We start from the raw sequence: 13,385 nt of genomic DNA, 5'->3' as shown, positions 1-13,385 counted from the left end.
AATATTATCCTATGCAAAGAAAAGTTTATTCTCTCGCCAAATAGTTCTATGATGAAATATCAAAGTTGCAGAAGTAATTGATCTACCCTTCAAATGTATAGTACAAGTACATACCCGGTTACTAATTAAAAATGATTTCAAACCAATATTCGTTGCGTTATACGATTGCAATTATTTGCGTATTAGTCAAGGGTTGTGTGATCAATTAAATGCTAGATAACGCATCAAAATGGTACAATGATTTCACGGCTAGAAAATTTACATAAGTTATATTGTTCATTCTCATGCAAATAAACACATTCCTTCATGAAAAGTAGAAAATTTGTAAATAAGTATTTTTATTTCACTAACATATTGATTCAATATTTCTATCAGTACCTAGAAGAACGATTAGTACGAGCAGTACCGTAATAATAAATGCAACATTCTGTAAAATTATACAAAAAATTTATTAGGTTTTTTTCACGTCCACGCATCTTATTACTTAAGTACTCTTTTTGTAATAACAAGAAGGTGTGAACAAGCGTGATTTGAGTTTTTTTTAGCAGTAATTCTTGTAACTGCAGGGGTACATTATGATTCGAAGTTGATAATTTATGAATAATTATTTGATACGTCGCGATTACATCACATCGCTTTTAATACATTCTATTGTCTGCTCTTCTAATATTTTATCATCGATACTGTAAGCTAACAGCTGCTTCTTGGCTTTAATTTCGATTTCAGATAATTTTTCGTCTCCATCTAATGTTGGTACTTACCTATTATGCATAGTATTCCTCCTGAAATATACCTAATACTTAGTTTAGAAATGTTCATAGTATGTAATGTACATATAATTTCTTATAGTATTATGAACTCGCGTATTAAAGTAATACAATACTGCGACGAATGAGCTGGCTGCGGCGTAGGAATTACTCGCTAATAAAATACTGCGTTTCTAACGTGCCACTGAAATGGCAGAAAAACGTGAAGAGCTCTTCGTTACTTCCTAAATTTTGAAAAAATATACCAAATTAATTGTTTTATATACGTTTCTCTAGTGTTGTTTCATTTACTTAGTTAGTACTTAGTACTTACCTTTTACTGAAACCATACTAAATCCAAAATCTCCTAATTTGACGTGGTTTTTCTCTGCGTACAAAAAACATAAGTATCCACTTTGATATCTCAATGAATAATGTTTCTATTGTGCTAAACAAAAGATGGTGTAAAAATAAATAGCTTAGGTACATGTACTTCGTAGATTCTGTAATCAATGCTGGGAGAATAATTAATTAATTGGGTATAGATAACTATGTTTGTGTGCCAGATATCACATGCTTTCGATTACATTAGGCATATAATTAATTATTATCTACAGATTCAGTGACGTAGGAAGTTTTATTCTCACATGGAGAACTATAAAAATACTTTGTATATTTATAAGTGTATGTTACGCGATGCTTACTAAATGCATCATAGCCGATAATACTTGCACAAATATGATTGCTGCATTGCTTTCTTTCATTTTTCCTTCTGACAGTAGCCTTGAATGAGGACCACCACCGGACATGTATCCATTACCAAATGCAACTTGGTTGCTGTTTCAAGTACTTCGTACAAATACAACCTGCAGAATTAATATTCTGTCCACCACATATACAAATAGTTATCTTGACTGATGAATTTCTTCGTCATTGTCACTTTCTTCAAGTATTCATGATTTCATCGGCATCAATTGTTCATTGAATTTCACCTGAAAATCATCACATGATTAGAAATTTGTTTTCAGGTTCAAAAATGTTCATCACTTACTTGATTCAGGGCAGCAATCAAAGCTTCGGAAGTTCAGAACCATGAAAATGAAAACAGCTGCGTTTTCTTGATCAATTTGATATCCTCGGTGACAGCAGTGACCGGTGACCAACTAAAAATCACAATTCACGAAGAAATACTTCTTATCACTAATTATCAGTAGTGTTTACTGTTTCTGTTCGTTGGGGGGGGGGGACTTCGTCCCCCCCACACCCCCCCTTGGGCTTCGCCCAAACCGCTTTCTCCTTCTTTTCTGTTCAGCTCCACCAGTGCCGCCGGAATCAGTAAAATACACCACCGGAACTTTCCGTTGACAAGGCTACAGCCTCTTCAAATGAACGGATTTAATTGAAATTTTGTATAGTGGTAGTTTAAGTCATGTAGATGACCCTTTTTTACATTTCAACTAAAAATTTTCATTTTGTTTTTTCTTCTCCACTACTATCTCATTTCTGTCACTGAAAAATCATAAAGATAATTTCCGTTGACAAGGCTACAGCCTCTCCTAATGAACCGATTTACTTGAAATTTTGCACATTGATAGTGAATATGATGTAGATGACCCTTTTCTACGGTACTACGAAAAATTTTCATTTTGGGGGTGTTTTTGGGGGGAGAGAAATTTTCAAATTGAGAAAAAGTGGGTCAAAAATAATTTTTTTTAAAAACTGACGTTGTATTTAGAAATAACTCGTTAATTTACACCAGTGTGCGAAATTTGACTTGAATTGGTTCAGTAGTTTTTTGTTGACACGAAGATTTGAGATTTCAAAAATTACCCCAAAATGCTAACTTTGGGTACTCCAATCTACATCATTTTTTACCGTACAAAGTTTGTTAGCATACCAAATTAAAGTTCTCGTTGATGCCAACAACATATCAAAAAATCAGAATCGTACGTTTTTTTATTCGCGAGAAATTGAACATCGAAAATACGCTTAGTTGTTCAGAGAATTAAGCAGTAAGTGGTCGGACTGTGATCACGTTTGTATTATCGTTGTTGTTGTTGTTTTTTTTTGTGTTCGTTTTTTTTCTTGCTTGGCGGGGCAGTCCGACCGGACTGCTTGATATTTGTTTTGTCGCAGTATAAATCAATTCTCAGTCGTCGACCCGATAGCGAGACAAAAATTGTAAACAATATACAAGGTGATTCTATAAAATTCGTTTTTGTTATCACCTTTTACACAATCATACGCATTTCCTTCTTCTCAACTTCATTCATTTTCGGTTAAACTTTCTACACCTCGAGCCGCAACCTCATACGAGAAGAAAGAAGTAATTATATGCATTAAACGCGTGCTGAAAACATACGATTGAGAAAATACGTAGGTAGGTAAGTTTTTCCATAGTAAATGAATGTTCATATTCATGTTCATGTTCATACAAATATCAAGATCGTAGACACGTGCACGATGAATTCTTTGATAAATCTTTATTCGAGTGAAATTTCTACAAGTCTCGATGCTGTACACTATTGTGAAACAATTCCTCAACTTGGTTTCGACTCAAAAAGCTCTCCAGTTCCAAAGAACAATACACTACGAACGTGAGAGGTAGGGAAGGGGAAAAAATGTCTAATTCATTTACTAATGTAAAACGTATACAAAGTGGAAAAGTTAGCTCGAGTTCACTCTCGTATACCTACGTGGCAATATCATTTTGTGTAAAAGTTATCAAAGAAAAGACTTACGACAAGTAAAGCAACCCGGTAAGTAGACAATTTTACGTACCTATCGTACGAGTGCTGAAAGAAAAACTTACAACTACCTACCTACCTAAATAAAATATCACTTGCGAGACGTACTGAATAAAGTATCCTTCTCAATTTTCAAATGAGAAAGTTTTATCGAAATTGAAATTATCGTCAATTTTTCAATAATATTGTAGTATACGTACGTACCACGTACCTAGCTCAAATTGTATATTATTTCATTTTCAAACAGCACAGGCAAAAAAGAACTTGTAGCATAGAAATCATTTCACCTATAATAAAAATTTCATTCGAGTAAAGGCGTTTGTTTGAAAAAACAAGATGAAAGATGAATACTTCTTATCATTTTGTTTGATTATAATATGTATTACGGCGTAGAAAACGAATTGAATATTCGTTTAGATAAGTAAGTATTTAAAAAGTCGTTAAAAATAATGACGATGAAATAAGAAAACAACGTTCTTTCTCAAAATAGTTTTTTGAAATATTGAGTGGGCAGTTTGGAGGTGATCTTTGGCGTTTTTTCTTTTAGAAATTCGAGTAGGAGGAGAGGTACAGCAAAAAGGACGTGTAAAATTTCAATTTTCGGATTCAACCCTCGCTGTTCTTCAAATTGGCGAAACCAATCATGAAGAATGGCACGAAAAAGTGAAAAGGTCCAAACTCCTTCATGGTGAAGGAATTTTAACCAAATACATATGAAAATGCGAAAGTACCACCGGCCCCATTTAGAGAAGCGAATTTTGAAATGACCTTGCATAGAGGGGGCTGTGCTCCGAAAAAAATGATTCTCTAGACATGGACACTACAAAATTCAATGGATTGGTGTGGGGGATCCGAGGTTTCTCCTGACACTGGATATGTGATTTTTTTTTCATCACAATCGACACGATGGTATTCTATGGCTTTTCAAGTGCGATTATCATGCAATTTTTGGCCATTATTGATGGAAATGAACTGGTTCTTGCATCAAAGTATGGCCAACAGTCAAAAAGTTATGTACCTATTTGACATTTGCTGGATCATACTATTTGAACTAAAACAACGTAAAAACGACGAAAACCTACTTCCCTCCCCCCAAAAAATTAGCACCGAAACCTTCGTCTAAAAATATCGATAATATGATGACCTATCAAAAAAGTTTTAAATTTCAAGCTGAACTCGAAAATCGAAATCATTTTGAATTTTGAACCCCCTCCCCCACCCCTCGGTAGAATTCTATCCCTCAAACTGAATCTTTTTTTTTGTACGAAGAACTGATCAAGTACCTATTATTGAAATGAAATGAAACTGTGGAAGAATCACAGAAAGTATCATAAAAACTCTAAAATTGGCACAGAAATTACTTAAAAGTTACTGAAAATTGATGGAATTCCGAAGGAGTTGTGCAAAAAGCAAAACATTGCAACAATTGCTTAAAACAATGATAAATTTTGTTTTGAGAATGGTAATAAAATCCAAAAACGACCAAAAAATAATGAAATGTCTTAAGATTTGAGGCACCTACCATGAATTGGTGAAAAAAGCAGCACAATTGAGCAAATTCCGCAAAAATCACTCAACAATTTTTGTTACCAATTTATTATAAGAGGCAAAAATTACACAGTCTTCGAAAGAAATTTTAAATTCAGATAAAAATAGCTAAAAATTGGAGGGTCTTTACAAATAAAAAAAAATAAAATGAAATAAAATAGAATTAAAAAACGTTAAAACTTGTGAAAGTTGCATTAAGGCAATTAAAAATGACAAGAAATCTGAAAAATAACCTCAGAATTTGAGCGAAATTTTTTGAAAAATGTTGGACAGAAAAACATTACCTACTCTGAATAAAATAGCTCAAATATATCATCAAAAAGTAAATAAAAATTGGCAAAAATTAAAAAATTATGATTCAGCATGGCTCATGATTTCTGTGGATTAGTAATCACAAATCAAATCACGACATTTTTTCTTTATCCAAATCGTGATTCGAATCATCACCAACCATGGATACAACCAATCAAAGTGGTTCAAAATTTCACGTCATGAAAGCTATACTTAGTTATCTCTTTGATTTCACTTCTAAAAGCAGTACAAAAGTAGGACCTTTTGACAAGAATTTTTTTCAAGAGATTCAATTTTGGGGGGAGAGGGAGGGAAGGATAGGAAGACCTGTTAAAATTTTGAAACAAATAGAAAAAAAACTGAAAAGAATCTTTTAAAAGTTGGTTGAAAAAAATGTATTGAAATTTTGGTTTAAAAAGTAGATACAACTTTTAAATTATAAGCGGGAAATGTTTTCAATTTATTGACTTTATGGGGGGGAGGGGGGATGCAGAGGCTGAACTTGATGGTGCTGGGTCTCAATGAGACTCACTGGAAGACTTGTGGAGAATTCAGATCTTCGAAGGGAAACCTTAGTTTTATCCTCTAGGGCTGGCAGACACACTGGTGTAGCGGTAATAGTTGATGGAAAATATGCAGATAATGTTATTGGGACGAGAGTGATAAGTGAACGAATTGATGTAGTAAGAATAGATGCAAATCCAGCCCCACTAAGCGTTATATACAGGTTTACACTACAACAAGTCAGTCAACAGCCAAAGAAATTGAGGAATTCTACAAGGACTTGGAGGAGACATTAGGCAAAGTACCTAGATGTGATGTAAAACTATGTAGTAATGAGCAATTGCAATGCAAAAGTTGGAAAATCTGATGCCTCTAGGGTTCTATGGTTATGTTGGCTGCCATGGATTAGATGAAAGGACATAATGAGTGGGGTGAAAGATTGCTACGATTTTGCACTGAACAAGAAAAAATGGTCATTACATATACACTCTTTCAGCATCATAATCGACAACTATACAGATCGAAATCCGGTGGTGGTGTCAAAAACCAAATCTATTACATCCTAGTAGGTACAGAAGAGGTGGAAGTCAGCAATAACATAATCCAAGACTTATCCTGGAGCAGATGTAGCATTAGATCACCGACTAGTGGTGATTTCCTTCAAACTGTGTCATTGCAGTGGGAAGAAACCAACAAAGAAAAATCGCATACACCTTACTAACCAAGAAAGGAAAAGTCTTGCTGCCCAAATAAATATTGATCACGTGGATGAAGAGGACCCAAATATTGTATGGGAAAATATGAAGGCAGAAATCCAAGAGAACTGCAATTTGGTGATCAAGATAAGGATGAAAGAACTGATAAAACGTCAACCATGGATACCCTTACAACAATGACCATGCTAATTTTGACGTGAATGTCGACCCATCCACATCCACCACTTTTGGATGCCACATGTCAATGTGAATTTCAACCCTGTGTCGAGCTAATTGTCAATGTAATTGTCAAGTGATGTTGATCTGCATTTGTGTCAACAATTGGCTCAACACAGGGTCAAAATTCATATCGACACAGGGCATCTAAAAGTGATGGATGTGGATGGATCAACATTCACATAGAAAATTATGTCGACCTCCTGCTTTGTAAAATTATAAAATTTGAGTTTAAAAATTTCAACTTTTTTTCCAAAAGTTATCCTCTGATGTGGCTATTGCTTGTGCTGGAAACAGCATCAACACAAAGTCCACTTCCAAAGAAGTACAGACAAAAAGTCTGTACAATCATGTAAGGAGTAATCTGATCCTATTCGCAGATGACACTACAGCACTGATTCCTATGAATATGGGTATCTCAGTACAGCAGGTTGTGGATGATTTGGTAGAGTGGTTCAGAATAAATAAAATGAAACTAAATGTTGAGAAAACAAACCTGATATATTTTGGTCACAGCTCACAAAATTTAAATTTGGCACTGCCAATTACTAAAGTTGAATGTCTAAAATTTTTAGGAGTATACATCAACTCCACTCTTACTTGGACTGATCACGTAGACTATTTAGCTGGGAAGCTATCATCAATAAATTATCTCCTTTGGCAATTAAAAGGTGTCACCAATGTGCAAACATTAAAAATGGCATATTATGGAATGTTCCAGTCTAATATGTCATATGGCTTAGTGTTTTGGGGCGGTAATGTCAGTCTTATGCAGAGAATTTTTGTAATACAAAAACGAGCAATAAGAATCATCTATCGAATGCAAGTCACAGAATCATGCAAGAATATCTTTCTTTCAAATGAAATTTTAACCTTACCCTGCTTATACATATACCTGATATCCCAAATTGTGAAGAAAGGCATAGTGAAATTACATACCCCTCAACACAGTCATTATACTAGAAATAGCCAACAACTACATAGCACACAATTCAGGACTAAATTTCACCAAGTTAGTATAGACTTCATGGCTGCAAAAATTTATAACAAAATCCCAACTGAAATTAAAATTATCAATTGCACAAAATTATTTTCTAAAACTCTGAAAAAATGGCTACTAAAAAAAGCATTTTATTCAATAGATGAGTATATGGACACTGTTACATAACTGAGTACATTAGCAACTGAACTTTCAGCAACTACTTGTAATTTTGATTTATCGTCTAGCGTCATTGTTTCTTTTTTTTATTTTTATGTATAACCGATAATTTTTGGATGTTATGTGGTAAATAATTCTGAGAATCTTTATAAATGTACATGAAATCTCACTTTTTTTTATAATGTATTGTTCTCTGATTCATGTAATTATGTTGTTTTTTTTCTTTTTTATTTATTTCTTATTTGGTTTCTATTATTTTCATTGAATGCGTCTATTTGGATATCTGTGCTGATCCTATGCCTGTATGGTGCTGTACATGGCGCATTTATTTCATTTTATTTCATGTTATTTAATTTCATTATTCATTCTTTTATGTATTGATTATTTCCTACACTGTTAGTACATAAGTCGACTTTGTAAATGCAGCAACGCTGCCTATTGCAAAAAATAAAGTTGATTTGATTTGATTTGATTTGATAGTTGAACAGAAATTCCATATATCAAAGATGATGCAATATTTTATCTAAGAGTACTAAACTAATCCATTTTTCATGTCGACATGTCGATGTTAATGTTGATGTGAAATTCGACATCCACAATATCAACATCATATCATCTACAACTCCAAACTGTGGAAAAGTGAATAATTTCATCAATGCCCTAAAAAATTTGTTTTCCTCATTGAACAAGATCATATTTTTGAATGTTTACTAAACTTTTAATCACTAAAACAGAAATTTTAATTCTGAAAAATTGGTCGACATAGTTGTAGATGTATAAATTTTGAGCATCGAATTTTACATCTACATGTCAAGATGGCATGTCAAGGTATCAGAAATAATGAGAAAATTTCGAAACTTTTCATTAACTGGCTTTTGTACAGACAGAAGATTCCTACTAAATAATTAATTGATCACTTTTCCATCATTATGTTGGAAAAAAATGTAGTCTATGTAAATGTCAACGTCGACAATTGTTGTGTGGGTAGTTCCTTACCATGGATGTTGGGAGAAAGATTGAAGCTCATAGAAGAACGCAGAAAAGTAAAACTAGAAGGAAATGTTAACAAGTACAAAGCCTTGAATGGGTTTTTTTGCAATCTTACAATTATTAAAAATTAAGATTTTTGCAGGAAAGTTGATTTTGCACTTGCAGTAATGAAGTTTGAATAAGTTTTTCCCCTTCACCATCCCTATTTTGTGAGTACATATCGAGTACCCCTAAGAAAGTTTTTCATTAAAAATACAGGTTGGCAACGTGAAATAGATGCATATGATTGGTGGAATGTTATCTCTCCAGTTCAACAACCAATCATGTACTATCATTATTATCATTCAGTGTGGCCAACCGAAGTATTTTAGTAGAAAACTTTTTAGGGGTACTCGATATTTCTGGGCACCCTGTATATAGACTAGGTAGATACCTAGATGATGTTTTAAAATTCTGAAGAAATCAAAAATTTGCGCTGAAGGCTCCAGAATGGCTTCAAATGGTGAAATTTTGATTCAAAATTCGTCAAAAATCTAAAAATCAACTTGGGCAGCTAAAATTTAGATTATGAGAGTTTCAGGTCGTGTGGTTCCCTTCTAAGAAGGAAATCATTCGAATTTTCAAATAACTTTTGCTCAAAATATTTCCAAATCGAAGCTTTTTTTGGGAAAAAACTAGCCTAACTCTTTTGTTGATGAATTTTTTGCTCTGTCTTGGCTGGAAATTACTTACTCCGAAATAAGCATTTGAAATCATTTTTTTAAAAGAAAACTTTCACCAAATTTAACCAAATATCTAAGTATAATTATAAATTTTCTAACAAAATTAACCCAACAAACCCTTCATTTTCAATAATCGAAGCCCACGCTGATCTACAATATACCTACACTTTCAATAAAACTAGACACAATTAATTCCCCGATGAAATCCTTCAAATATGTATTTCTTATAAAACGAAATACAATATACTAAGTTGCCTACTCGCATCAACGACGAACATACAACAGACAGATAATGGAGCCACCTACACACCACCGATCAGATCTACTTATCCGCGAGAGACATTTGCAAGGGCAAATAATAACAGACTTTTAATTACATCACAGCTGTAGCGAATTCCATCGGTAAATATTTCGCGATATAATTAAAACAATAAAACGATATCAGCACGTGTTCAAACCGTCAAACGAGAACAGAATTTCAAACAGAGTCTGTCATGCCATTTTCGTATACGAACTGGAAATTCTTAAATAAATCTTAAATCTTTCATTTCACCACTTTCGAGACGAAAAATCTCGACATTTTTAATATGTTTTCGTTCGAAAACGATACAAAATTTTTAAATTACCAAAAAAAAAAGAAAAAAAAATACTAATAAACCTAACAAGGATAATTTATCAAATTATTATAGACGTCGCGTCGATTACAAAAAAAAAAAAAAGAACTTCTTTAATTACGCATATTGAACCTATTATACCTCTACCTCCTGCTGTTGAGCAGAATTCAAGTTGTTGACAAGTTGACAAGTCGTGCCATTAACGAGTATCAACTCTCTACAGTATTAGGTTTGTTTGAAATTGGGAAAATATATCAGTCAATGAATAGGTACCTATACTTACTCGTAAGTGTACAGAAACAGAAGCAGATATTTATATTTTATTGTATCGCTATTGCTATATTCGTACGTACCTACTTAGTATTCGTATATAGTCAAGATTTATGTAACGCTTAAAAACTTTTATCGCTCCAATAAATCGTGATGTTGGAGAGAGAGAGAGAGAGAGACAGAGATCAGAGAATATATTGACTTCAAATTTTACAAAGATAGGTACCATAATACTAGTAAGCATAAGCGATAGCACATAGAATAATAAAATAGGTACATATAAATTAACCCACACCTATGCGCCTTAGGGCGCGAGCGGCGAGGGGCTCTCTATCAGAAGTTATTTCAAATTCAAGGAAAGAAAAAAGTATGTAAACCAAGTACACATAGGCAACGTGAATAGAGTAAATAGACAAGCAAAAAATAAATAAATAAAGCAAAATAGAATACAAAAAAAAAGACAAAAAAAAGACAAAAAAAGTACAAATACAAATGAATAAGACGTGAATCTACAAACAGCATATAAAACTAGGCAGACAAGAAGAAATTAAATAGTGATCAGAGAAGCAAATCCATGGGATATAGGGGTCAGACCCAAGAAATGATGGAGGGGGGGGGGAGGAAAAGGCCTAGGCATCAGCAAGCAAGTGGTCCTTGAGTTTTTTTCGAAATATTTTTAGAGTATTTATTTTTTTAAGTGGTTCTGGTGTTGAATTGTAGATATAGGGGATTTTATACACAGCTTGCATACGAGCCCTCTCAGTCCGAAATTGGGGTACACTAGCCTTACGATCCCCTCTTCTCAGCCCTGCTCGTCTCTGCACTCCAACCTCAAACCAAGATCTCCTCTTATGGGCAAAAGATGCTGCAGCTACCTTATAAAGGTTATCTAGGTCTAATATTTCGAGTTCTTTATAGGCATTATCCGTGTTTCTCGACGCTCTAACCCAGCCAGATGTCTAATTGCCCAGTTCTGAAGGACTCGAAGTGGTTCCAGATGCTGATTCGCCGCTCCACCCCATACCAGCATGCCAAATCTTAACACTGAATCAAATAGAGCATAATAGATTCGCTTTAGATGGTGCCTGGAAAAGAGGTCTTTTAGGTAAAATAATAACCCATTCAACTTTCTCAACTTTGATTGCAAAAAAAAACTATGCTCATCCCATAAGAATTTAGAGTCCAGTTTTATTCCCAAATAATTGAATGAGTTTACTTGAGAAAGTGGTGGGCATTGGCAGTCCAGCTTACAGTCTGTTCTCTCATGTAGGAAGCAGGAATTCTCCAAACTTGGGACGTTTCGAAAACCAAAAGGCATTATATGAGACTTTTTAATGTTAGGGGTCAGCCCATGAGCTGTAAGCCATCCTTTCAAGAGTTTCAAGTCTGAGTTGATATTTTTTATCAAGTTATTCAACCCATATGCACTGTAAACAATGGCCAAGTCATCCGCAAAAGCATATAAGGACCCAAGTAGCCCTAACCCAAAAATATCATTTATATAAATTAAAAAAAGCAATGGCCCCAAAATACTACCCTGAGGTACTCCCGAGTTGATGGCCAAAAATTCACTCAAAAATTCACCCAATTTTACTGCCTGTTTTCTACCCTCCAAGTAAGATTTCAGCCAGTTACTAAATATCCCCCTGAATCCCGCATTCCATAGTTTATCTAGAAGAACAGAATGATTCACTGTGTCAAAAGCCTTTTTTAGGTCAAGATATACAACCGCTACCTCCTTGCCTTCCTCCAGACGATGTATTATCTCAGAGGTTTGACTAAAAAGAGCGTCATCAACGCTTGTTCTAGGGAGAAACCCAAATTGTCTATTATCAAAAAAATTGAATTTCTGAAGAAAGTTGAGCATCCTTTTTTTAATTAATTTTTCATAAACTTTTGAGACAACAGATAGCAGTGATATTGGTCGATAATTGCTCATTAATTTTTGGTTTCCTTCCTTAAAAATTGGAACAACCACTGAGCTTTTAAACACTCTAGGAAACACTCCAGTTTGGAGGGATTTATTGAACAAGACTGTAAGAGGGGAGGCCAGAACATCAGCATTTTCACGGAGGACTATGGCTGGTATTCCATCAAACCCTGTTGAAGGCTTTGCCTGGAGGCCAGTCATTACATTAAATACCTCAGTTGCAGTAATATCATAGGCTAAGAAGCTGCTGTTAAGCACTGTTTGGGGAAAATTTGAGTCACTTGCCCCCAAATCCAAGTCTTTAGCTAAATTTTCAGCAATTTCTGTAAAGTATGTGTTAAAATTATTAACTACCAGAGTACCATCTTTTCCAACATCATAGTCTACACCATCAATATGAATGCAAGTTACCCCCTTCTTTTTCCCCCCTTTAATCTTCTTAATGTGGTTCCAATATTTTTTTGAATTGCTACCGAAGTTATCTAGAATTTCCGAATGGTAAATTTTCTGGTCTACCCTACTTTGACGAACTACCAATTTGGATGCCACTTTATAGTGCTCTATTAGATCTTGCCTATTTGGGAACTTCTTAGTGAGTTTATATAGACGCTGTTTTTCCCGGCTCAACTCAACAAGGTGGGGGGAGGCCCATGCAGTTCTTCTTTTTGGTCTATAGGTTGGGTTTAGTACTTTTTTTGAACTTTGGACTGCAGCTGTTATGCGATCTATCATTAAGTTAAATCCCACCTCAACATTCTCAATTTCCTCAAGTTCCTGCCAATCACAGCCTCTCAAATATGTTTTCACCCTTCCCAGGTCAGTTACCTTGCACTGGGTGTTTTTCTCAGTCTCGTGGGCAGGGGAGAATTCCAAATCAAAATGGACTGGGTAATGATCAGAGATTATTGCTGAATTATCAACTTCACATTGAA

At 34.4% G+C, this 13,385-nt stretch overlaps 1 protein-coding gene and 1 long non-coding RNA gene across 4 annotated transcripts in view; both read right to left on the bottom strand.

Moving 5' to 3' along the window:
• Nucleotides 1–13,385, bottom strand: part of LOC135837893 (adipokinetic hormone/corazonin-related peptide receptor variant I-like) — a 104,707-nt gene that overhangs the window by 73,311 nt on the left and 18,011 nt on the right. The gene's annotated exons all lie outside the window — the stretch shown is intronic.
• LOC135837886 (uncharacterized) lies at nucleotides 149–3,291 on the bottom strand. The gene is made up of 2 exons (XR_010557268.1): nucleotides 1,081–3,291; nucleotides 149–991 (listed from the first exon to the last, which is right to left on the bottom strand). It is a non-coding gene; the product is annotated as an uncharacterized LOC135837886 (long non-coding RNA).

The sequence above is a fragment of the Planococcus citri genome, chromosome 2 (assembly GCF_950023065.1).
Source record: "Planococcus citri chromosome 2, ihPlaCitr1.1, whole genome shotgun sequence".
In the NCBI taxonomy this organism is placed as follows: Eukaryota; Metazoa; Arthropoda; class Insecta; order Hemiptera; family Pseudococcidae; genus Planococcus; species Planococcus citri.
Note: the sequence above shows the minus strand (reverse complement) of the source record. Positions and strands in the feature narration are given on the sequence as shown.